Here is a 26841-nt window from a genome sequence, read left to right as displayed (position 1 = left end):
TGGGTGCGAGAGGGGTAGGGGAGCCAGCCGCTAACCTCCCGGGGTGACAGCGGTGCAGGGGGATGACATGTGACAGCTGTGACAGTCCTGAAGAAAAAAAAGGGGGGGGGGGATTCATGCAGGCGACTTGCTGCGCCCCTGATCCAATTACGCCACACGGCCCCCTGTCAGACCCAGCAGCTTGACTCCAGCCACTCTGAGGACAGTATTGATCTCTTGTCAGGCAGAGCCGTTGCCCTCCCGAAACATCCGCCAGCGTTGAACTTTGCAGCCGTCCCGCCGTAACACCCCCATTTAACATCCCAGACCCCCAGGCATGCACTCTCCCAAATCCAAAGCACAAAAAATAAGGGACGTCAAGTTCAAAAATGTTTTTTTAAGGTTCTCTCCTAAACTCGTCTAAACGCTTTATTCGGATCCATCTTGTGTTTGTGGAGTTGAATCAATCCATCTCTGGCGGCGGCCATTTTGTCCCATGCTGTTGACTCAAAATGACATCACAGTTGGACACAGACAATGACCAATCAGGGTTCAGCTTGCCAATGTCACATGACCAAATTTCAAAAACAGGTGAGAGAATCAGCTCAGGTAACGTTGTAAAATTGCGCCGACTAGTTGCCAATGACCCAAATTTGAGAAACACTAAAGAGTTTCTTCCAGGCTTCCTTTTTTTTTTTTTTATTGGCAAGTTTAGAATCCAACTTACAGTTCTACCTAACAATGTGAAGACTTTTGATTGGCTGCCTCTCCTGGTTTCTATGAAAGCATTTGATTGAAGATGATGAAAAGGCCATTGCAATTAGCCGGCCCTTCTGCTTCATTTCGCCGCCGCCGTCGGACTGCCGGAGACAGTGGCAGCTGCCAATAACGTCAGTTTAGCGGGAAGAGACAATTAGACCGAGGAGGCTCCCCCCCGTTACTGCCGCTCGGCCCGGCCCGGTCCCACGTCTCCAGACCTTTGCACCTTTACACCTCTGAGTAGCTGCAGGTCAATAGACACTAATATTGTCAGGAGCAACTGCTCGGAGCTGAGGTGAATCAAACCGCGGCCACAAATGTTCAAATTCCTATTTCTTTTAATGAGAAGAACGACGTGCGCAAGACGACAAGATATGACGCGGCCAACGCCGGATGGCAAATGGCCGTGCTGGCTTGATGCCTGCTGAGTGTAACACCATGAAATTGGGCACAATCTGGAAGGGGGAGCTGTGAGTCACTTTCATGCTACACGCAATGTGTATCCAAATGCGGAGTGTGAACATTACTCTGGCCGTTCATGCGTTCACTCGTGACAGCGCCGAGGGTTGCTTAGAGGTGATGAAGAGGATGCATGTCTGATAGCCTTTAAATAGGAGCTCGCAAAGGCGTTGGCTTTGCTTAGGTAATGGCTGGGCCGCTCGCTCCCTCAAGGCAAAAATGGAGCTGTGTTATTATTATTATTTTTTTTTTATTAGAACACTCAAGTACAATTGTCAGTTGATGACCATCCATTAGGCTTTAGAGGGATCCCATCCCAATGGACGTTTGACGAGAGACGCTTCCACCCAAGGCATGTTGTTGGATCTCACACACACACACACACACACACACACACACATTGACACTGCAGGCACTTTTGAGTCTCCAATTAATTAGCGCAGCATGTTTTATGTCAGTGCTGCAAAGCACGTAGGCTTCCCAGAACCCGCAATACGAAAAGGATTTGACCTCACTTGTGTGTTTGAAGCCTCAAAATTGCTACGTTTTGGCTTTAAATAGAAACGGCATAGCTATTTTGTTGCCGTGGCGACGCCCCTTCTCTGCTTTAATACAGGTGTCTGCACATTTTTTTTGTCAAGTAGTTTGATTTTATTATTTTTCTTTTGCTGTAGCGACACCAACCAAGATTGCAGAAAGTAGCAGTCAGGAAATGAGGATAATTACTCGCTCAAGTGCTTTTATAAAATTATATTTTGAAATTTGCTTTGAAATGTTGGAACGTTATTTGGGAGAGCGTGTTTTTTGCGGGATGAGCAATTTTTGTCTTCACTAAAGTGCTGAGTCAGAAATTTCGTCTCTCCTTGACAAAAACACCTGGCAGTAAAAAAAAAAAAAAATCAACCAAATCGTGGTTTGTAGTCAAGGTGGCGCCTTTTTCCCCCTCTTGTTGGAGCGTAAACATGGCGTCCATTTTTTATTTTCAGTAATAACAGCCAAATGTCATTTATGGCAGCATTTAGCAGCATTTTGTAGCGCTACATTGCTAATGGCATTAGACAAAGAGGCGCTGGCTGTCAGGGTCACAGCATTGCTGGATGGACTGAATGAGGACAGCAATTCATCTTTTTTTAGCATGTGTGAATGTGAGCGGAACGCGACGCGACGCCGACGGGTCGTCATGTGTGTCGCACCTACATACATGTGTGGAATCTGCGCCGGCGTGTCCTCGGGAGGCGAGGCTCAAGGAATCTGCCAAATTAACACACGCAGTGTTGAGTCTTAAATTCCCAAAGTGAGCAGGACAGATGAGCGGGACTGGCCGTCTTAAAAGAGCATCTGTCTCCTTTAACACTTATAAATTTGATATCGCAAGATGAATCCTAATTAATGAATTGATGTATTTTGTCAGTGACAAAGCCAAATTGTTGAAAAGACGCCAGAAGCTATGTGCTGTATAAATCTGATATATTTAATAAAAAAAAAAAAAAAAGGGAGGCCCCCGGCTGATAAGACAAACACTTGAAATTATTATCAGCATCATTATAGGTGTTAATCTACAAGCACGTCAAAATTATTCGTCTTGCTACGGCAGTCATCAAGATGTTTTATCGTCTCCCCGGAAATTAAACCGTTTTCTCCTTTGTTGGATGCGAAGGACACACTCCAAAGTGCTTTTATGGATAATAGTGTGTAAAGTGTCATCACAGCGGGGTTTATCCATACGAGCCGGCCGATGATTTGCTTATTATGTCGCTTTTATCCTTCCGGTTTCACTTCTGAAAGAAAAAAAACGTTAACACCTCAGATCAGGCAGCTGAAGTGCGTTTGTTTCATCTACCCGCAAACTTTTCCCTCTGCTTAATTCTTTAAAATGGTCATTTGTCATCCTGTCACTTGGTTTGTGACCCAAAATTCCACGCTGGAGGCATCATCAAATAAATTAATCACTACCCAGGATCCATTTGTCCCTCGTGTGCGCTATTAGACGCGGCTCTCTCTTCATTTACATATTTTTAATGGGCCAGTTTGCGCCACGCGACTTGCGCGCTTCTCCCCGGCAAAAAATATTCCAGATTCCGGCAAACTTTGACTTGCTCGATTACGATCAATACCTACGCGGAGAGGAACGAGATGGAAGTCAGACTTGTGATAGCTTCTGATTGTTGCTAAAACTCTTTTCCAGAAAGTAAACAATTAGCTACACAGAGTTGTCAACACACTTTAGTGTGATTGTGTCTCGTCGCATTGCTGTGTGTTCCTCAGGGGAAAATCGTGATGCTAAGTGTGAAGCTGTGACCAGACACAAGCATGAACTTGGATATTTTAAACAATTCGTAGACCTCTAATGTAGCTGCCGTTTTTTTTTTTTTTTTAACGCCTAAGAAAGCAGCCCAATTATTCCTATGAGACGAGAGCGTGTCATGTTTGAACTCGCGTCCTCATTAAGGGTCCCTAACACCACGAGACATGTGAACGTGCTAGAAGCGTCACCACAACAACAGCAGCGACGTCGTCTCTGGCGCTCTGGCTTTTTTTTTTTTTTTTTTTTTCCTTCACCCGGCCACCCTGTTAGAACCTCACACCGCCGCGCTTCAAATGAAATTAGCATAATTAAGAATTAACATGCATTAATTTTGCGCTTAACGCAAACTGAGGGCCAAATGTGTCACTTGATGCGGAGGAACTGCTAAACGCTTTCTCGCCTCCTGCTTTGGGGAGTAACTACTTTTTCAGCGTGATAAAAACGCAGGCAGTGACCACGATGTTAACGACATTTGTCACAATAAAAGGTATCTGATTGAAAATGGAAGCTATTGATGACCTCGAAATGGTACGGCAACATCAACCAATCATATATCGCCAGCTGCTGAGGAACTCTAATGCTAGGTGTTAAAGCTAACTTGCGCCGCTCTTGCTGCTAGATGCGACTTGCTAGCTTGCGCGGGTGAACATCCATTTTTTTGGTCCATGTTTTTTTTGTGACTACACACTTATTTGTTAGTTGTATAAAAAAAAAAAAAAGACACAATTTACTCCCACGGGTTCAATCCCGAACCCACTTTTGAGAAGCGCCGCACTAAAGGTTAAAAATATAACAAATGTCACTTAAGGTGATGCAATGCAGGTGCACGCTCGTGTAATCTCCAAGCACGGTAACTTATATTGCTCTTCAAGGACGTTTTCAAGAAGAGTTTGTAATGTTCCCGGTGGAGGTAAAACAGGTGTATATTTGGCCGACCAGGACGCAACCTGGCAATAAAGCGTGACATTTGAAGAGAGCAAAGAGATATTCCGTGCTTTATCACTCAGGCTGGTAGATGGCGCCTGCTTTTTTTTTTTACTTTCATCACAGAACATCCGGCAGTGCGACGTGTCACTTTTTTCTACTATGTACTGTATCTTGTTTGTTACAGTTTGCATAGTGTAGTGTCAAAGCTGATAACCGCTGTGGCTATTTATCTCTGGTCTATTCAAGTAATCAATCGTTACAACCGGCCAATTGGATTTAATGGCTTCGATGATCGATAATGTTCAACCTAGACGGAAAATTTAGGCCGTGCTACCAATTGTACTCATTGGTACCGACTTAGATTGCCGTAACAAGATGGAAAGAAAGTCTCGAGGACCTGAAATATGCCTGGAATTAATCAAGTCAGCCATTTTGATTTGAAGCAACCATTTTTGATCCGATTTTCCAAATAACATTTGATGATCGATTAGCTGTCGATTAGTCACCAATTTATTTTGGCTCCTCCGGTGGCTCCAAAGTTTGAACATAATTTTGAGGCTGATCGTTTAACATTCTTTGTTTTCCCTTTTAACAAAAGAACCTCTCATTCAAAAACATCTCCAAGGCTTTTTTCTTTCCACAGTAATCTCCATTTCATATTCTTCCTCAAAATACCTTTTTTTTTTTTCCCTATTAATTAAAACTAAAGCGTGTATTGTACGGTACATTATCCCCCTAACGGCCCCATGTGGAGATCATGAAGTGGAAAACTAATGGTGTGGACTTGAGCATTTGGGCTTGCCATGAGTCATTTACATATCTGGATGGGGATGTGGATGTATGCGCAAATATGCAGAAAGCCGTGTGTCCGGCGCCCTCCCCCTCGCGAGGAAGTCAGAGAAGAAGTGTTGTCTCGCTCTCCTCCACGAGCCAAGGTAATGAGATTCCGTACGCCCGGGATGAGGAATCTTGATTATTAAGGAGAGGCATGTGGCAGTAAGAAAAATTTGTTTGTTGTGTTTTTATCGTATCACCCCGAGATACAAAGGTGACCCCCGTGTTCCATTCATTAAATCCCGCCTCCTCTAATTCATCAAAGGTAAACTATCACGGCTTCTGCTGAGCTCATCAGAAAACGAGCCGACTTGTTAGGTGCGCCTCAAAAGGACACGTGGCGGGATTTGGATCTTGAGCCGAGTCCTAATTCCAGCGTCGCTTTTGAACGCGGCGGCGGCGGCCTACGTTAGGAACATTAGCAGAGACTGTTGTGCTTGCTTTCATACGGGAAAAGTTCAGGACAATCAAAGTGAATTATGACCTCCATTACAAGACAAGCGTAATTATTTCAAGGACATGGCGAGATGTGGCGTCTCAGCAAATATCGCAGCACATTTGAATTTTCTCAGCCCTCCAGTCATGGACAAGCACGGCCTCCTTTCTTTTGGAGCCGTCACCTGTCAACCCTTGACAAATGACTTTTTTTTAGACCAAAGATAAGCTACTGTATGCCCAGCAGCCAGGATTTGCATCGGGGTATGTTCCTGCAGTAGCACACCCAATCCAGAAGATGGCGCTGTGGTGAAAAAAGCTGGCGACTCACTTGCAAAGGAATGCAGTCGACGTGGAACTTTTTCACGGCCTTTGTACAAATAGCTGAGCCTCCAGAGTTCCAATCCAAAACTCGAACAATTTTATTTATTTATACATTTATTAATATTTTTGAATTTATTTATATATTTTTTTTTTATTAATCGGCTGTTATCGTAATTTGATTGTGGCAAACGTGAATCGGCATCAGGCTGCTCAAATCCAAATCGTTTCGACCGGTAAATACTCTCCGAAGCGTCCGAATGATCTCCCGTTTAAATTCCGACTTCATCGTACACATCTTTGAATAAATGTGTCATTCATGTTTATCCCCGGTGATGTTCTCGTAGTAACGAGCCGTTGGCCGCCGGGCCGCGTTTGCCCAGAGAGAGATGAGAGCAACATCCCACACGTCAGCCAGCTGAGTCACGGCTGGTACGCGTCAAGCGGCCCAGACTCGTGCCTGTCCCTCCTCTCAAATGTCACATGAGCTTATGTCAAGCAACACTCGTGGCCGTGGCGCAGCGAGCAAATTCGACGGTAGCAGAGAAAAGACGTTCTTGTGGGGGAATTTAGCAGGGCATGCTAGAAAAAAAAGTCCTGTCTTGCATTTGAGCAGTAGTTATTTTCATATTTTGCTGCCCAAATGTTTTATCATTTCAAAGCAATTTAAAGGTTGATTATTTTCTACTCATCACAATCTTACTCAACTACCTTTTCCAGATTTACGGAATCTTTGACAATAATTATCTGCAGTACTCGCTATATCGTATAATTAATCCTATTAACCGTGCTAGTAAGAATGTAAATGTACACGGTGAACATCTGATGATCCTTTAAGATATGGATTTTTTTTTTTTTTTTTTAAGGATGCAAATGAATCTTTACAAGTGGACATTGGCTCCAATTCCCCAACACGGGTAGCTCGGCGGGGGTGACGGGTTCATTTTCATCCCTCGGGGCAATTATACTTCCAAATGAGTTTCCCGAAGTTAAAAGTGTGTTCACACTTAATGAATTAAACGCTACAATATAAGCGTGGGAGTCTCTTTTTGACGTGCCACAAAAGCACGCTGAGGCTTTTGTGTCATTTATTAATGACACACACGGGCGCGTGTTTGTCTTGTTTACGGCTTTGAGCGTGAGTAATGTGCGGGCAGCGATTTAGATAAGACAAATTATCGCACAATAATACACTCTGATGACATTTCTTTATCTCTTCTTATTCAGATGATGACTGATCTGCCGTGTGCACTTCACTGGCGTCGGGGAAAACAGTCACATGAAAGACAGCCTTGACATATTAGCGCCTTGAAATTAAATGTTCCTCTTTTTTGACAGTCGGCTTTTAGTTTTAGTCTGTGAATATCCAAATGTGGCTGCGGGAATGCTCCTGCCTTTTTTTCCGGGGGGTGGGAGGGGGGGGGGGTGGGAGGGGGGGGGGCTTCCCCCAATTGAGTTAATTAATGATATGTGTGGAGTATTGTTCCTCATTTTTATAATGAATGCATCACGCTACTGTCACTGAGAGCGTTTTGACAAATAGGTGGGTGGGTCGATATGAAAAAAAAAAAAAAAACATCCATTGGTGGCTGCCGAGGGGTTAGATTTTGAATTAATTGAGGGAAATGAATTCAGTAGTAATAGGGCCTGACAGCACAAGCACACTGTGGCAATTCTGATGGCCGTGATTGATGCTTGACGCACACAAACACACACAAGCGGGCTCATGACAAATCACGCTTGTTTAGCTCCTGGTGTATTTTCCATGCAACGTGCGTGTTCATTAAAAGTAAAAATATGTAAATGTGAGCAGTGGTGGCAAGTGAGCAAGTACAAATACTTCATTGCTGTACTGAAGTAGCTAGGTGTCTGTGTTTATTTTTACGGATGACTTGTTAGTTTTACGAGCAGTATTTGAAAGTCGTTTTTCTGAAACGGGCCCCTATCATGGCCGCCGCCGTACGTGACAGTGGCGTAACGCTGATCAGCTAGCCGTGTGCAGTCACCGCTCACTGCCGTCCGCCATCGCGTCAGACTCGCGCCGGGATGCCCGAGCCGAAACCGCGCTTGACATTTCCTCCCCGTGGCAGGACCGGCCATTCGGCTAACGGGGCCCCGCGGCCCGGCGCCGGAGGCTAAAACGGGAGGGAGCACAAGCGGCGCCACTTCCCGTTAAGGTTACTCCGCCTCCCGGTGAGTCGCAGGCGAGGCCCAGCGTGCGTCTGCTCTGATACTTGCTTCATTCTCAAGCCTAATGAATGCAAACAGGCCTTGTGTGTGTGCGCCATATGCGGCGGGATGGTTTTGAGAGCCTGTCGAATCATTACAATCAACCACCGATACACTTAGCCCGATGACACGCATAACGGCGGCGGTTGGACCTCCCGCGACGCGCCTGTCCAACTTCTACAACTTGACGCACAAGATATGAAGTAGAGCAGCGCCTTTCCTCTCGCGATCCTATCGAGCTTTAAAAAAATAAAAAATAAATGCAAGGCGACGAGAGCGGAGGTTCTATAAATGGCTAGCGCTCCTTGGGCGATGGCGAGAGGGTGTCACTGACCATTAGCGCGCCCCGCTACACTTTCTCTTCTATGACCTGTCAAGTCCTCCACTAATGTGCCAGGAAATAATTCTATTTCCCACCTCAGTGAAGACCCGCGCCACTCGCTGTGCCATCTTCACATGAGAAAATAGTGTCGCGTATTCTGTGATGTCGTATTTCCGAGGTTTAACTAACAAGAAACTTCTGTGCCACCAATTGATGAAGTAGATGAAATCAATGCTTCATTTTTAAGCATTACTTTTTTTTATTAGTGTCCACACGGCGCCATAAAGGTTTATTTTGAGAATGTCATTTGTTCAATTGTTATTTATTTGATTTCTTTATTAAATATTTAATTGGACATTTATTTAATCAACAAACGTTTAGTGAGAGGTTAGAGTGTGTGTGTAGGTGTTGTCTGTGTGTGAGTGTGAACCCCTGCTGCTGGTCGGCCGTCCACCCGAGCCCATTTCAGTCTGCCCTGCACTCCTGCATGGAGTCCAATCCAAGCAGCATTATTTATGCCGGTCCAAACGGCCCTTTAATTACTCATGAAGTCCTCCCTCCCTCCCTCCTTGCACCCGCCACCACCACTGCCATCCCTTAAAGACTCTCTAAAAAGCCGTCTGCGTGATATTAGCACAACAGAGCCTTTTCCAGGAGAAATTAAAAGATAAATAAATCTGCCGCTGATTTACACGCGCGCGCCAGCTGATATTTATACTCGGCCGCGCGTCCCTGAAGGCGTTGTCTTATTACTGCCATGCTCAGGTCCCTCGCACCCGGGCAGAGAGGCGGGCAGGTGATTAATTCAGTTCTTAGCACATGCCAACAAGGCGCACGAGAGAATTTCCATCTCTTCATTTTCCAAGTAAATTTTTCAGAGCCATCTATGTGTCGTCAAACTAGTTTTAGTTTAGTTTAAAGAAAACATCAAGTGAAAGATTTTCTTGACAGTAAAATGCTCTATCTGCCCCCACGAGTCTAAATGTGACATTTTGATTAATGCTACGTTTGTGGAATATGATTTAAGCATAAAAATCCACCTATTTTTTTTTTTTATATCCATCTCAGGGGGCGGCCATTTTGTCCTGTCGACATCACGGTGCCAAAGTGCTCAGCTGTATTGTTCGGGCAAATTGTATTTCTCGCCACCCTGAAATGTCCGTCGTAAAAGTGACACTTTGAGACACAAATGTACAAAAGAACAATTGTTTTGTCACCCGGAAGGTAATTAGTCCATAAAGCTGCTCATCTCGCTCTCTAATGACATCATGGCCGTCAGCAGGAACAGCAGCAGTTTCAAGTCTGGCTGTCTAATTGCTTCTTTACTCTGGCGTCGCCATGACGTGGCAGTGATAGATCTCTATTTTCCCTCGCAATTTGTTACACTCCTTGCTATATAATTGGATCAGATTAATTATTATGATGAATGTCTTTCTGGGATTTCTGCTTGTAACCATTCATTTTAGGGCTGGCGTGCTCAAATTTAACGTGTCAGCAGGATCTCGGGCGCAAAAAAAATAAAATGTCTCATTCAGTCAGTGGGGATGTTTTTTCCCGCTACACTGATCGATCAAGTTACTTGCAATAGGCGTAAATAGGTATTTGTTTATTTATTGTTGATTTAGTTTATATTGATTTTCTGCTTGCTTTAAACACAAACCCACTTTTCAAAATATTCCTTTGCTGTTTTCATCATTGTCGTTGTCTATTTATAGCACTCTTGGCACACATACGAGTTGAATCCAGTTAAGACTTATCACGTGGCAATTGAAACTTTTATTTTTTTGAATCAATTTCAATTCATCGACAAAATAATCCACCCATTAATGTATTATCAGAATAATGTTTAGCCACAGGCTGTCGAACCTGCACCGGCCAGCCCGTGTTTACCCTTCGCAGGTGCCCGCCCGGCTCCATTTCAAGTTTAATAGTTTCTTGATGAGAACTAAAACTGAGGCGTTAAATCTAAACTGCCCGCCCCCCCTCTCCACAAAAAAATTAAAATACTGTCCAGCTAAGACGGACGGACAGGAGTCAATTCCCTGTGCATGCGAATGGCTCATTAACGTGGCGAGGCCAGCCCGCACGTTTGTATATGGCCGCCGTCGGTGGACGTGCAGAATGGATTTATGGTGTCACTCAGCCCTGGAGGACGACTAATGAGGGTGCGCCAGGCTACCATCGTCCGAGTGGGGTAATTCCACCCGCCATCCATCCAGCGAGGGGGGGGGGGGGGGGGGGGGGTCGTGGAAAGGGGGGGGGGGGACTGCCGCTGGAAGGAGGACACATCCCTCATTATGTGATTGTGTCTCAGGAGCTTTCTTTAATATTTTAATAAATAACATCAACCCAACAAGAAATTAATGAATAGTATCATTAATAATGAGCCGGCGCCTTGTCGCGATAGGACGGATATTAAATCGAAGTAGCGCTCGAGAGAGCCGAGGGGGGCTGGAGTGGGTGGGGGGTGGGGGGGGGGGGTATATCTCCAGAGATTTGGGATTGTTCCGGAAGCAAACAAGGCCAGTGTATGAGGCGGCCGTCCCTCTGTGCCAACAGCTTTTACAACAGGTTGAAAGTAATAAAGGAGGATTTTCCCAGCCAAGGAGTTAAGCCGCGGGAAATCTGCTCATGTAGATCGCCGTGAGAGGCGCAGCCAAATGTGATCCTTAATTAAACTTTAATCAAGACGACGCTGTTTGCGAGATGTCGTTTAGGAAAGAAAAAAAAAAAAAAAGGTGTCTTCAGTCCTTGTTTGAAGCCAGTCAACCTGCATTGCCGCCTCGTAGTGTCCACTTAAGTGCCGACTCAGCAAAAGCTATTTGTTTGTTTGTTTGTCATGACAAGATTTCACATTCCGCTCCACATCGGTTGTTCCGGATTCCTCCGCACCGCCCGACTCGATTTGCTCGCAGGAAGTCTTGCCCTTTTCCGACGATTGCGCAAGCACCGGACGTGTCTGTAGCGGAATTAGCCCGCTCATTGCGACATAATGTGACGTGAATGTTAGCCGCTTCCATGACAGCGTTGGAAATCACAGCCCAGATGCACTTTATCACATTGAGCTGTCGCCGGCCATCTGAGGAACACGTCAAACAACGGTCCAATCTGTTTGACTGTTGATTTTAGCTTGGCGACAACCGTTTGTGTCATTATAGCATTCCGGAACTTGTAAGCTAACCTGTATATTAGCAGCAGGGCTAAAGAACAAGAGTAACGACATGTTTTTCCCGCCTTAAACGCTGATCATATACGCCGGATTGATTCCAATTTTTTTTCACCCGGGCGATTACTCAGCGACGTCGGAAGCCGCGCAAATATTTGCTTATTTTCATATAAATGGCTCCGCGGCTTTGCGGCGCCTCATCGTAAAGGTAAAATACATTCATTTGCGTAGAGCAGAAATGGGTCACGTCATTTACATAATGGGATGCATTATCTAATCTGCTACAATACAGTATGAGGTAAAGTACTTACGCTTAATCATCGAGCCGGAACCGGATTGTGTAATATTATAATGGAAATATGTATCATTGATGCTCTGCCTTTGGGAAAAGAGGATTAAGGCAATTAGCCGACACTGGTGAACAATTACTCCAAAGAAAATCATCACGTTTTTTTTTCAAATGGAGTCCAGGTTGATTGGCACCGGTCGTGTTGCGGGTTCGATTCCTGCGCCTCACCAAATGTGAATATGTCTTTTAATATTTCCATATTGGGAATTTTGCAATGCGGGCCCTTTTTTCGCCGTTTGGACCATATGTCCTTACTTGCCACCGATATTGATGCATTGCCAGCTGCGTAAAAAAATGCCATATTTCCTTCATAATAAAAAGTGGATTATCGTGAATCACAGGAAAGCGTCACCAGCTGTCTCGTAGAAATGAGGCCGAGCTGGGCAACGTGGATTTATTTTTATTTTTTTTTATGTATAATGCGAGAAGTGATGATTAATTAGCAACAGGTCGTAGTTGAACTTCGATTTATGGCCGGGCCTTAGTTCTGGTGCCGGGTCTCCTCTCAAAGTTCTAATTAGCTCTGCAAGGCTTTGTAAATAAATATATATATATATATTTCATAAAATACTTTATATATTATCATCATATTTTGGTCAATAATGTTTCATGATGTATTAACTGCACCGCAACGACTTTGAAGTTCGCTTCTTCAACTTGGCCGGGATGCCGAGCTGCGCCAGACAAAGACAAATTACAAGCTGGGCCATTTTCATTGCGCTCTACAGCTTTTCATCATAATGGATAAACAATGAGCAACACCGAGCTTGCGGTCGGACCAAAAAAAAAAAAAACAGCAACGAGCATCTCTTTCCTCTTCAGGCCGCCGTCGGAGGAATGACGAATGCGTGGAGCAGAAAGAGGCGGTCATGGTGTAAAAGTGTCGCCCCGGGGTCGGGGCGCTGACACTTAATTGTTTGTCCTGTCATGTGTCACTTTGGAGAAATTTCATATCTAGCCCTTGTTAGCCCCCGCGTTGCTGCTTTTAATCCCCGGCGTGGCAGCTGGATCAGCGTTGTGCCGCCGTCAAGATGTGTCAGATTACTCGGTCGGGTTGGCTCCCGTCACTGTCGTGCCCAATCGTGACCGGAGATGCTCACGTAGAGCTTTGCCTTTTAAAAGGCACGGACGGCGGGATCACGTTTGCCTCAAGTCCGGCCGCAAAACCCGACTCGGTTCCCTCACTCTTAAATCTGCTGGCTCAAACATAACCTCAACTGGGTCAAATGGTCCAAAGGGGGCAAACTTAATATAATATATAAATAAAATATAAATAAAATGAATATAATCATATAAGATATAAACAAAAACAGTAACATAAAAATAAGTGTCAAATAAAAGTGACGTGTTTCCGGCGTCGGTGGATAAAAAAAGAAAAGTTTGTTATATTTGTTCTGGTTCCTATTTGTCATTGCTTACAATTCCTTCCTTCCGATGTTATTTTTAATTTGAGAACTCTTTGGGAATAAAGGAATCAATACAAATGGCATTATCGGCGGGCAGCTTCATAAATCACACCTCACTGGTAATATTGCTTTTCATAGCGGCGTCCGGCACGGCGAACAACACAACAGTATGAATCTTCACTTAGTTAAATTACAATTTGTATCAGAGGACACCATCCTTTATTTTTATACAGTTAGCTAGGTGATGGTGATTTTTTGCGCTCCAAGCACACAAACGTATCAAATGATTGATTCCATCCAAAAGTCTGTTTCAATCTTTTAATTTCATCAACCTTCTCCAGGATCTTAGCTGTTGATGCCCAATCACACCATTGGAAATCTGTATCAGGAAAGTCAAGCATATAGTTCAAGGCAATTGAGGCAAATTGCATGCATGTTTAGGAATGATTAAGTCATTAGCGTCACCCGAGGGGGGCGGCCAAACACTCTTGGGTAATTGCAATCAATTTCAGACAAACTTTAGAATGTCTGCTTCTGCTCTGCACGGAATCTATAGATGATAGCGACGAGAAGAATCAAAGGAGAAAAAGTCTCGTGTTGATTGGTGAAGCTAGCGCCGTGTTTGGCACCATTTGAAGCTCAACGAATGTGCCGCGCTGGAAAAAAAGTTCTTGGGAGAACAAAGTGAAGTGTCCGAAAAGGATAATAAGTAAAATGGTGGCCATCTTTTATTTCCCAATCTGTCATGTGAGTGTCAGGGATTTGCTGTCATAGAGGAAGCGGAAGCTCAAGAGCCGGCGCTGACCGAGAATTAATCAGTCCAGGTTTCGGCGGCGGCTACGGCGAACATCAAATGTCAGCCGTCGCCTCTCAACTCTTGTTGGTGATTTCTTTGAGCCCAACATCACAATAATCCCGCTCTCACTCCCAGTGAAGGTCAAAGTTGGTCAGCCAGCCAAGAAATAGCAGATGAGGGGCGGCTTCCTCCTCCCCGCGCGGCCGCTCTAAATTACGGCATTAGTATATTGATTGCGGATCGCGGTCCCCGGCAATCACTTTTACCGGCGTGACAAGATTATTTGATCCTACTTTTTCTGTATTATTATTTGTCCTCTTTGAGTTATTCTAGCAGCGCGCCAAGTGACAGCTTGGATTCGGGCAATCGAGTGGCGCAGTTAGGCGAGCCAGTGAGGCACGACCCAAAAAAATAAACAGGAGACGGGCCCTTGAAGGAGGGGGAGACGTTATCCCTGCCGGCCAAGCTGCCATCCTAAATAAAGAAAGATATCGGGGCGAACGGAGCGCTGATCAATACATTCATACAAACGCAAGCGCGTCATTTGTTAAGTGTTGGGTGATAACCTCACGTGGGAAACGGCAGCAGTGAGAGTGCGCCGAGAGATCATAAATTACAGATAATCGAGTTTGCCGTGATTTGTGGGATGCGGGAGGGAATTGCGCCTTTTGTCTCTCCACTGCTTGGGATAGTTTACAAAATCAGCGTGGTGATATTCTAGCAGCTGAGTTATGGCAACATTTTTAATTTTTTCAATTAATCGACAGCTAACCGATCAGAATCGGTACAATTTTACAATTTCAGTGGTTTTTTTCCTTCCCAGTCTGTTTATTAAATCGTACAAAATCGTCTTTTTGTGTGTGTGATTGAGATGTGAAGACTCATTTTTTGCCAAATCAAGCCGATCAGTTTCTAGTTCTTCAGTTATTTCTTCTTCTCTATCTTAGATGCCCTTTGGCACTATGCTGCCTCCCATAGGTCAGTCTTGGTACTGCAACAGCTATCTGGATTCACTCACAGCGGTTATACGATGGGATTTTTAACACAAATGTGTATGTTGAGCCACACGCACAGCTCCTGTTTAGCTAACGAGTCTGTTTATAGTTTGCCAGACCACTAAGCAACAATCCGCGGTCAATTCTAATAATCCCCAATCCAAACATCGCCAACACAACGCCGCTCGGCATCAGCGCACCCGGGTTAATAATCCCGACTAAATCAGCACCAATTAGAAAAGCACGGGTGGCAATCTGACGCAGCATGGGCGCAAAAGGCCGGTGGGACCCCCCGCCATTTTATTGGGAGGAGATACAGGCGCCCGTGTCGTAATGATGGCTAAACGTGCGCTGCATTCACTTACGCTGGGAGATTGGCGAGACGGGGCGTGACCTTTGCTATATTGACCTGCTGGCTGCCTCCTGCTGGCCTCCAGCAACAACACAACAAGATAAGAAATTACACTTACTTGTGTGTGTGCTTGGTGTTAAAAACCAGGGGAAAGGTTGCGACAAACACGGGTCTCACCTCACACTCCACATCCCAAATTGATTGAAATCATTTTCTCCTCCCCGATTCTTGCTTTCCCAGCGGCGCCTAAAGCGAAATGAGCGCTTGTGAGGATAATTAAAATTGATGACACGGGCACGATCCGTCCGTCGCTACACGCCAGTCGCTCCGAACAGTCGACTGAATTCGAGTGTGACGCATTTAGCGACGGAGGTTTCCGTCGTCGGGAGGGAAAAGACTGTTCTGGTGACTCTCCGTTGTGCTTCGATTGGGCAGATTGAACATTACTGGCTTGAGTCTGTGCAAGACACTGAGGGGAGGGGGAGGAGGGGGCTGGCGGCATTGAGGCCCCAAACCCCCCATCAGGATCCTTCTACAGATAAATATTGATTGTGGACAGTTTTAATTACTTCCTTAAATTGAGCAATTTTGGTTTTCCCAGTTGGCTCCCCAAGAAAATCCATGTCGCTGAGGTAGAGAGAGAAGGTTGAGCATGGCGCGCCATAAATCACCGCCGATACATAATTCATTGCGAGCATGTGAAAAGGACAAGACGAGATGCTTTAGATCATCGAAAACAGCATCGGCGCCGCTCTCGGCCGTTTGTGTGCTCAACATCTCATCTGAATGATGATCCGGCTTTTTGATCTCCCGCTTGGACCCCTTTCAAATTCCAAAGGAGTGGTCCCAATCCAAAGGCCATTCAGTTTTTACAGCCAGATGGAAATGCTGCTGTGGTGTGGCCTACTAATTTTCTCACCTGCTTTTCGCCCACTCATCTTCTGAGGTGGGCAAGGTCGCTGCCAATCGACGACCTTGGACTTAATGCACTATCGTTTTTATCTAATCGGCCAAATAAATTGGCAATTGGTTTTCCTGAACCGACAGTTGTCATCGCTGTTATGATAACAGTAGCTCGGTCTACAATATGAACCTGTAGATGGCGTCCAGTCCTTTCTAACGTCCCCCTCCCCCCCTCCCCTTTTGAGAGCCTCGCTCTCCATATCACCAAATAGAATGCTCGCTGCAATCGCACAATTCCGAGCAAGGCATCATCGACGGGACCTTGACGTTGACCTGTGCACGGAGGCGTGCGAGAAAGGATCGTTACACTCTGTTTATAAGAGATGCCACCAACAATTGGAGTTTTTTTTTTTTTTTTTAATACAGTGTAGGTAGCTAAAGCGCTGACCTTAATCCTGAAGGCTTGTGCTGTTATAAGCAGAGATGCGTGTGGTCAGCTGGCCGTTTGCGGGTGGCTAACGCAATGCATACAGAGTGAGACATTAAATGTAGATAGATGCTCCCATTGCATCCGCCTCGCACACGATTCGAGTGCTTCGATGGAGATGCGCAAGGAATAAACCAGTGGATGAGATTGGTTTAATGTTTACTTTTTTTTTTCTCGCATAGCTTTGTCTTATGACGATGTTAAGAAACAAAGCAAAACATCAGGGTCACAACTAGCATCTGGGTCAAGATGTCATAACCCTTTGACCAGCAGATGTTTGGGCACCAATGATGGAGTTTTGCTCTGATCGACCAGAGGACAGAAAAATGCCGATGTCACTGAGGAGGAATAAAATATCTCTTTGGGAGGGATGAAACTAAATCTCCCGGCACTTTTGATTTTCTTGCTGATATGTGTATGTAATGTGACTGACAGTGGGCAGATTAGACTGACATGGCAACACGGTAGAGGCTGAAATCTGATTGGACAAAAAATAAAATCGAGTCAACATACTTTAATCAGAATGGAGAAGCGACACAATCAAAATAATACACTTTTAACAATAGAATAACATGACTAACAAATAGATATTTAAAATAATATTTAAAATAATATTTCGGGGGAAGAAAATTGTAAAAACTAATTGTTCAGCCCTCGTGTGAACACTTTTTAAACAAGCTGGACTGAATCGTTTGTCATATTGGTAAGCAGCCTGCGATTATGTCGTCTTCTCATGCTGCAGACTGACAAGCCCGAGTCAGAGCAGGAGGGGGGGGGGGGGGGCACTCGACAAGCCCCTCGTTCTAAGCGCTAATGGATGATTGGTGGCTGGATAGGAGGCCTCACTTCTCCCTTTTATCCCGGCTTGCGTTTGACCCGGAGAGCCGGCGGTAATGGGCCCGGCGGAGGGGTAATCATTTCACTCCCGATAAGTTGGAACACCTTGTTTTTTTAACGGAGGGAGCTCCCGTGGCCTCCGCTTGGTTTATCGCCCCCTCCATTGGGGGAAAAGAAAAAAAAAAACCTTCAAGAGGTTTGGCGCCTCTCTTGGAGCTCAAAGGCTCCATCAGCCTGGGCTCCCTCGCTCGCCTTTCATGTGCACATAAGCCGCTGAAAGAGGCGCAAAAAAATAAATAAACCCATTTCTATCTCTTAAATTGTGATCTTATGAATTAGATTGGGCCACTTTAAAAAAAAAAAAAACAACACACAATTTGTTATTTTCTCCTCTTTCTGCCGCAATATCCGTGCTGATAAATGTGCGGGATTGACGGGCCCGGGCTTGTGCGCCCGTGATAAGGTGACGGCCACCTGAAGTGGCCGAGAACTTTCATGTCAGCCACTGTGGAAATTGTTTGGCCTTTTTTCGCTTGAGGAAAATCCCCCATGTTTTGCTTGATTACATTTTGTTATGGTCCCCTCCCTTCTCTCACACACACACACACAAGTTCTTAAGCCTGGCCAGATTACTGTTTAATAGGGATGATATTGTGTCGGCTTTATTGGCCATTTGCAGCTGCACCGCCGCTTCATTTAATAGCTGCGTCGGTTGTTAAAAGGATTACACAGCTGCCGCACGGCTGTGTACAGTCAGCTTCCGTGGCCCAAAAAAAAAAAGAAGCTTGAAATGGGATGGGAGGGAAAATCATACGCTCAGGTTGTTGCCATCAGAAATGCAAAAAAAAATTCACCCGCCACATTCAAATGACCCCCCTCGCCCGCCTCCATTTTGTGATGTGACGCTGATTATTTCCCATTCCATATCTGAGTGACCTTTAGAAGGCCAGCGGCACAGCCCAGAATTGATTAAGTACAATTGATCCCCATGCATTCAAAGGATATTAATTAGAGATGGAAAACAAGGGAATGAACACAAATAGCTCTTAGCTTAAGCATGATAACAAATAAAACATGCGGCTGGATTGCGGCAAGTCCCATCAAACATTTACCATTCAAGACACTCTGAAACTGTGAGAGTGTGCTGAAAATATCAATATAAAAAATAAAAAAAGTACCATAAATGTCATTACCAATACCAAAATAGCACACCCTTGTTGTCAGGCAGAAACCTCCAAATATGGTCAGTTTCTATTTTCACCTTTAACAGATCGATACTGTTGCACTGTTCCTACGTTATCATGATTACCCAATTTAAAGTGTTGTACAAGACTTTTGCAATATCAATACTCCCCCCTCCTTTATGATACCATGACACAAATAAAAATCGGAATCATCATTTGAATGGAAAAAATCCATTTGTCCCACCCAATCAAATTTGACGAGCCCTCTCTACAAAAACAAGGCAGATCAATGTGATGAATATGCCCCTTCTTTTTCCAATCATCGTCTCCCCTTGAAAGAACAGATCAACGGGACACGCTCCAGCTGGCGATCAATAGCGGGCCAGAACGGCGGGACGACGCCACACGCGGCGCTCCGACGACGGCCGCTAACGCGCGGCCAAGCTAACGGCAGTTAAGCACACAAGCCACGGCCTGTGAACCGCCCGGCCCCCGGCGCGCTCTGTCGGTTAAACATTCCGGGGAGGGACGGCGCGTTCCGTTCCGACACGACCGTCCGCAAGGGCCGAGAAGCCTTTCCGGCGTTATTGCTGTGAAAATTGGCAGCGGGAGAAGGAGGGACATGAGGGATGCTCCGGAGTGCTAACCTATCCCTCTCGCCCCCCCCCCCCCGGGAGCCACTTGGCCGGCTCTCATCCACATAATTATAATAAATTTGACATTTCATAGATAATATTGATTTCTTTATTTTAGCATTTCACCATAGGTGACAGTCCGGTGTCAAGAATGAAATTTCTATTGATCTTCCGCGCATTAATCCCTCATGTGTATGTGATCATTTTTATAAGACCTTTTACTGCACATAAATCAATATTTCATATTTTCAGCCACGCCAGAGGAGATGTCATATTTGTAAACTGCGTCTTGACACTAGCAATTCCTTTCTTGTTCGGCTGCAACTGTGCAAGACCAGTCAATTTGGGGTTGGCGGGGGCGCAGACGCAGGGGGGGGGGGGGGGGGGGGGTCGCGGTCTGCGTCTGGACTGGCAATGTGTTCTGCAGCGCTGATGATGAAATATCATCTTTTGAATTCATTTGCCCTCCACGTGACGCCGTGGAGCCCAAATGAAAATGAACAGGCAAATCATTCGGATTGATCGGCTGAGCAATTTATAAAAGGTATCGAACATTTTTCATCAGCACATAATATCACGCACCTCCTAACCGGTTGAATGACAAAAATATGGACAGTAAAAGTGCAAAATATGAGCTATTGTTATATGTATATTTTTTTAAGCAAATGACAAAATAACCAAAAACATGAAATCACCCCCCCGCGTGAATAAAAATGACCATTCAAGGAAGTTTAAAGAAATTTTAAATTCTGATAGGAACGAGATATCATTTGAAAATCAGCGACTCACTTATTTATTGTTGGTTACCTGAGCAACCGTGATGTCATTTTCAGTCGACAGCAAGGGACAAAATGTCCGCCCTATGTACTTGAGATGGACAGTTTTGCTCATATCCCACAAAGGACGTTTTTATTATTATTATTATTATTATTATTAAACGAGTCAAAAAAAAAAAAGTTTGCCACTTTAGGAACCACTCACTGACCCAAGTTCTATTTCAAATCCTCTTTGACGTCAAGGTGGGAACTTCCCAGCAGAGGATACGATTCGTTCCCGGGCAGAGAATTTCAATAAGATTTGGGCCCATATAACATGACAATAGGCATGGAGGATGCACGCACGCATGCACGCCATTGCCGCTTTTTGGTGAAAAATATGAGCGGCTGAACGGTGCAGACACCTGACCTTTTCCGGCTCTCCCTTAACATGTCCCTTCCATGCAATCAGTTGGCGAACGGCGCACAAGAAAGGCCAGTCCATTAAGAGAATATGCTAATTTTGCCATCTGCTCCTAATTGATGCCATTTTACCAAGTAAACAAGACTTCTGTCTACAAGGGATGTGTTTCTGCCAGTTAAGGATATGTCAGATCAGCTTTTTCCTGTAATTTTCTCTCTGAGAGCTATTGCTGTGCCATTATTGCAAATTATAAGGCTCTTCGCTTAAAGAGGGATGCTTTCCCGTGCGTGCCGTGCACGTGTGTGTGTGTGTGTGGGGGGGGTGCGCGTGTGTTTCCTTTTCTTCCTTTCTAAGACAATAATAATGTTGGATGCCTTTGCAATAGATTTCAACTCAAACTCATTGGTAGAATGTCTTTAACAAATTTCATAATTATTTCAATATAGTAGATGTTCTTATTTTACATCCTATAAAAAAAAAAATATATATATATTTTATATATTATATATAATATATACATGTACAAATGATATATTTTCTTTATTTTATATATAATATTTTGTTACTTTTATTTTGGTTACACACATAGAAGCATCTGGAATTCGATCCCTTTTTAAATTAGATCATTTGTATACTTAAAAAAAAGTAATCTGCATCCAAATGACTTGACAACCACTTGACAAAGTAAAATTGAATAAATCAACGCACGATTTTTTTCAGTGTACGAGACATTGCATCAAATTGGTGCGATTTGTGTCCGCAGGAAATAACTTTTGTTGACCTAGTTCCTATTTTCCCTCGCTATTCATTCATTAGAGAAAAAATCCCAATGTTTATCTGTCCATTGTATCCATCAAATGCAATTTGTTGCTGTCAAAGGATTAAAATCCTTTTTTTTTTTTTTTATTTCCCCTCCCTCCTTCCTTCCTTCCTTTCAGCCAGTTACTGGCAATTTTTCACGGGAGTGAAAAGCTGTCAGTGTCAGAGTGTTTGAGGCCGCTGACAGATGCCCGAGCAAAGTGTGAGTGAGTGGCCCGACGCCGCCGAGCTTTGTCAGCGACGTCAACGCCACTCTGGCAGCTAACACAACATTGTCCCGCACACTCGGCCTGAACGCGGCGCGGCCTGTCGACGAGGCGTGATGTGTTATCTGAGCGCCCTCCATCCCATCCTTCAGTCCTTAGCGGGCAGCCGTGACTGAAGCTCTATGAGGAGCCCGGATGCGCTCGCTGGCTGGCCCAGATTCATCTTCCCTGTCAGCTGTGTAATGCCGTATGAGCCGACTCCTCCATTCAAGTAATGCTGATGAATCTGCTGTCCACATGCCTTTTTGCTCCACTTTACAGTACTAGAAGGAGGGGGGGGGGGGGGGGACCGAAGACCCTTCACCGTGAACCTTCGGCTCAGGCCACGAGCCAGCATTTTTCCTCCTACTGCAAAATTGCTCTTTGGCGATCCAAGTGAAGCTTGAGGAGAAGGAAGGAGATGGGGAGCCAGCAAAAAATGTGTGTAAATCATAATTCTCAAACACATTTTTAGTTTAGAAACTTAAGGTGCTGCTGAAGTGAGTTTTTTTTGTTTTGTTTACAAAATATGTATTTTTTTTTTACAACATTTATAGGGCAAAAATGTTTGCTCTTTGTGTTCAAATTTATCTTTTGTTGTTGCGTTGATTTCCATAAATTCTAATTTGGGAAATCTATATTTCAAGGTGCTGAGGTGAGCCGATTTGATTGGTCAGCAAAAAAGGTCAGCCGTGTTCACGCCCACAACAGCGCAACCCCCCCCTCAAAGACCACCTCTGAAATGAAACATCAGGTACAACCCAGATATGGAAATGAATTATTATTTAAAAAAATGCAAATTGCAATATGCATCCATGGCCATGTCTTGTGAGAATTCCCTCCAATTCTCTGGTTGCATCCCCCCCTCCCCTCCCCATCCAGGCTGTGAGTGGCACTCGGTGTTAAAGTGTCTCTCAAGCAAAGGCTTGTTTAAAAGGCGCGAGTGTGCGAGCGAGCTGGCTGTCGAAACGCTGCCCGGCCGGTGACTGACAGCGACAGCAAAGCAACAACACGCCGCTGTTTTCTTTTTCCAGCACTCGGCAGCCTTGAAAGAAAGCAAGCCGAGCGAGCGTCCAAACTTTTTCCACCTGATCGTCACCCGCAATCGCCTCAAAGCTCAGCGCGCCGTCTCACGGTTGCGCCTATCGGCGCGTACCTCAAATGACGCTCTTCAAAAGCAAAACAAAGTTCTCGTCGATGATTTATTATGACTTGTTTGGAGAGTGACCTTTCTAAATCCAATCTTTATATTTATAAATTGTGCTCTGCCCAAACCCGAGTCATCAAGGAGCAAAAAGAAGCCATTGTAAAATGTTGCAAAAGCTTCACGAGGCCAAATTAACAATCTGTGCCGTTTGACGCAATTCAATTGAAGGCACATCTTCCTATTTGGCCATGCACTTAGGAATGACAAAGAGCAGGCCGTAAATATTGATTTTTCTCGTGGGACGTAACCAGGTAAACAACGTGTATCTGCATGTGTTTGCCGGGCAAATTGAATCAAAATACACATATGGCATCCAGGGTCTCGGACCACCCGCGCCAATTGAATTTGTCACTCAAGAATTCGGTTAAAGAGTCAAAAGACCTTTGCTCCGCCGCTGGACAAAACCATCCTCATGTCCTAATGCCCCTCTTGGCTTTCTCATTGCGGGAAATATTTCATTTCATATTTCAACTCGACGGTCACCGTTTGCCGATGCGATTAACCGGCGGCCCAATGAGAGCCAACACTCGGTCGTCTGAAACCACGCCAGTAATGCTAGCGGATTAACGGCCGTTAATTGATGCTCACTAGAACCAATGTTCACAAAAGCCTTTGTTATCCACCTTTAGGGCTCGGCGTGAGGCGGTTGCCGTGACTTTCCCCTCGCGACCGCTCCCTGTCAGTCGGGCCGCGACGGACAAGCGCAGTGGGACCCACGTTAATTGGATCAACTTGGGATGGTAAGTACCCACCCGTGTGCGCGCGTGTGCGTGTCATTGACACGCCAGAACAAGAAGACGGCCTGACACACCGGGAGGGAGACAAGACACACCGGACCCGAGTGCCCCCCCCCATCACGAGACCCCCGCCCGCCCCGCAACACGGTCACCCCGCCCCCTCGACCTCTCACGCCGGAATGCAACACGGTGTTCGTGTCGCTCTCCGTCCGCGCGGGATCGAAAATCTGTTTCGACATCGTTCACGAGCGTTCCGATTGGCTGCGAGACATCACGTGGTCGATTGCTTCTTTGTGCAGACTGCCAGATAAGATGGGGCTCAGATTTGGGTTTAATCAATCCCGGGCCTCGTCGGTAAACTCGCCGCAGCTAACAAGCTAGGTGTTTATCGGAGCTGACGCGATGGAGCTGCCGAGCGGAATAAAAACGGGCAGCGACTTGACGGCCGGCGTCTGCGTACCTTGCAATCATTTTGCTGTGGTGGCAGCTGCGCTTTCTCCTCATCTGGCAGATCCCACCTTTGGCATTTGTCTTCCTTCCCCGTGCAACCCGCCCCTCCCCTCCCCCCCACCACCACCAAGCATCCTGACACACTTCACTTTTTTTTCTTTAGCGGGATAAATGAAGATGGAGAGCAAAGCGGCGTGGAGCTTTGATTCATGGACGTCGGGAGTTTTGTGGCTTTTCCCGCCCGCCCGCTCACCTGACAACAAGCCGGCGCCGTCAAAAGCGTCAGGAATTGCTGATTATCGCGCTAAATATTGATCTCTCGTGTGTCAAAATTCCACCGGCACACTTTAATTAGAATCCCCGCCCCTCCCTTCCTGGCGCCATACAGGAAGTGGCGGAATATATTAAGGCCCTTGAGGAGCGCACGGCTTGGAGGGGGATAATTGTGACCTCTTGTCTTGCCTCCTCCCTGGCGGCTTTGGAGACAACTCCCGACTGTCTGTCTAATGCGGCCAGCCTTTTGTGATCATAGGACTTATTTCCCTCGTCTGATGGCGGTGTGATGGCCTCGGCAGCCATTTATGAAAATAATAAAAATACGATTTTTTGGCTTGGAGGTTGTCGAGCAGGCTTGACTGGTTGAGGAGCAAGCCAAGTGCCACGAGGTGCCTTTTTCTATTTGGTAGTTTCACGCTACGCCGCACCGGCCGCTGACCTGCACTCGCCACCGGGGGAGCCGTGCATTTAAAGGACGGCTGGAAATTAACACGCAGAAGAACATCATTGAGTGCGTATGAATTCACAGCCCGCTGTGAGTCACTGGTTAAAATCAATTAATGGAAAATAAATTAATTCAAAAGTTATTTCTGCCGGGTTAGATTTTCAAATCAGGCTTAGGGTTTTGAAGTAGGGTTAAAAACTAGGGTTAGGGTCTCAAACTTGGATTAGGGTTTCGAAATAGTTTTCCAAAATTGGGTTAAGTTTTCATAGTAGGGCTCAAGGCTAATCTATTATCGCATCAGATTTTTCTTTTTGTGCATTTTCTATTGAAATAAAATCAAATGTGCTCTTCTCATGCATGCGATTTATTTTTATTTTCCAGCGAGAATCCAATCGGATGGCCCGCAATGCAGTGCATGCAATATTCATGGCTGATCCATTGACTGCTATTCAAGCGGGAACTATTTGAAGAGGGAAAGTTCATGTGCATTTTTGATGGATTGTGCATGTCTTGGCCTACTCGATATGGATGGAGAGCTTGTTTGAAGGTCACTGATTCTCTTCACTCAGACACTCCTGCTGCTTTTTTTTTTTTTTTTTGAGAAGACGAGCTCCACTCTTCACTCCATATTTCTCAAGTGCTTCTAGAATGACGAGCTTGGCTGACCTTGAGTCCTGGTGGAGATGAATTTCTTTCACTCTGGGAACTCTCTGTCACCCAACGAGGACAACGACCTTCTTCCTCCGCCAGGTTTTCTTTTCTTTTTTTTTACCCCCTCCCCCAATCCACTTTCCTGCTTCCAACACTTGCAGGTTGTTGATCTTTTCAAGTGCATGGCCTTTAATATCCTTCTTGACTTGACCAAAGTGTTTGATGTCTTCATTTGTTTTATTATTCTTCAAATCTTTTTGAACACGCAAACGCGCTTTGTATACTTTGATCAACGATAGCAACACATTGCAAACATGAACTGGCTTGAATTGACATCTGTGTGTTGGTTCACTGGCACGCTGACCTTGAAGGAACTCAACGCTGCATCTCCTGTAGGTGGCTCAGCTTTGTTAAATCCTCACAACTCGGCGTCGTACGCGCCAGCCGGCACTTTGGCTTGGCGCTGAGGCGGCGCGAAGATGAAAAGATGAAGGAAGACAAGTAAACAAGTGCGGCGACCTTGCAAATGTGGCCGACGGCGCCGGTGTATTTTATTTTCGAGCTTGTTTACCTTCCAGTGTGTCTGCAAAAGTGGCAAACTTGTTGACTTTGACAGCCAACAACAAAATGAATTCAAACAAGTTCTCTTTCTTGGAAACTGTTTTTAGATTTCATGCGAAGTGCAAAAGGACTGCTGCAGCTTGCTTAGCTATGAAGTTCTTCTTTGTGATTGTCTCTGTCTTTAATTATACTGCCCCCAGGTGGCCAAGGCATGTACACCAGAAGGAGCAACACAATGTCCATTCAGATGCGTGACAAAAACATTTCATAATTGGTTTTCAATTTTGTCATCACTGTACGTTTTGATAATAAATCATTTAATTCTTCTCTATTCTTTAAAAAAAAAAAAATGTTGTACAGGGCAGCTTTCCACACAACACATGATTTGTCTGCGAGACATCACATGGACATGGCTGTGTTTAATATGTTCCACTTACAAAGTGTAACAGCCACTGAGGGCGTATTGCGCCAAGCGTGCATGCGAGCGTGTTGACATTTTCCTCTGTTGCATCATGGCGGAGCAATGTTATGCGGCACCACTATCAGACATCAGGTCGGATCTGTGGGCGGCTTCTATCTACCTATCTAACT

General features: G+C 45.2%; 1 long non-coding RNA gene across 2 annotated transcripts in view; it reads left to right on the top strand.

Annotated features, from left to right (window-relative positions):
- Positions 1 to 26521, top strand: part of LOC147051238 (uncharacterized) — a 49575-nt gene extending 23054 nt beyond the window's left edge. The window contains exons 7-9 of one of the 2 annotated variants that reach the window (XR_015067301.1): positions 22571 to 22677; positions 23760 to 23870; positions 25420 to 26521. This is a non-coding gene — a long non-coding RNA (uncharacterized LOC147051238). Of the gene's footprint in view, positions 1 to 21797; positions 22133 to 22570; positions 22678 to 23759; positions 23871 to 25419 lie in introns of those variants that run through there. The other variant, XR_015067302.1, reaches the window with a different exon arrangement.
- Positions 26522 to 26841: the final 320 nt, after the last annotated feature.

Source organism: Syngnathus leptorhynchus, chromosome 9 (assembly GCF_054491065.1).
Source record: "Syngnathus leptorhynchus isolate UIUO chromosome 9, UIUO_Slep, whole genome shotgun sequence".
NCBI lineage: Eukaryota > Metazoa > Chordata > Actinopteri > Syngnathiformes > Syngnathidae > Syngnathus > Syngnathus leptorhynchus.
Note: the sequence above shows the minus strand (reverse complement) of the source record. Positions and strands in the feature narration are given on the sequence as shown.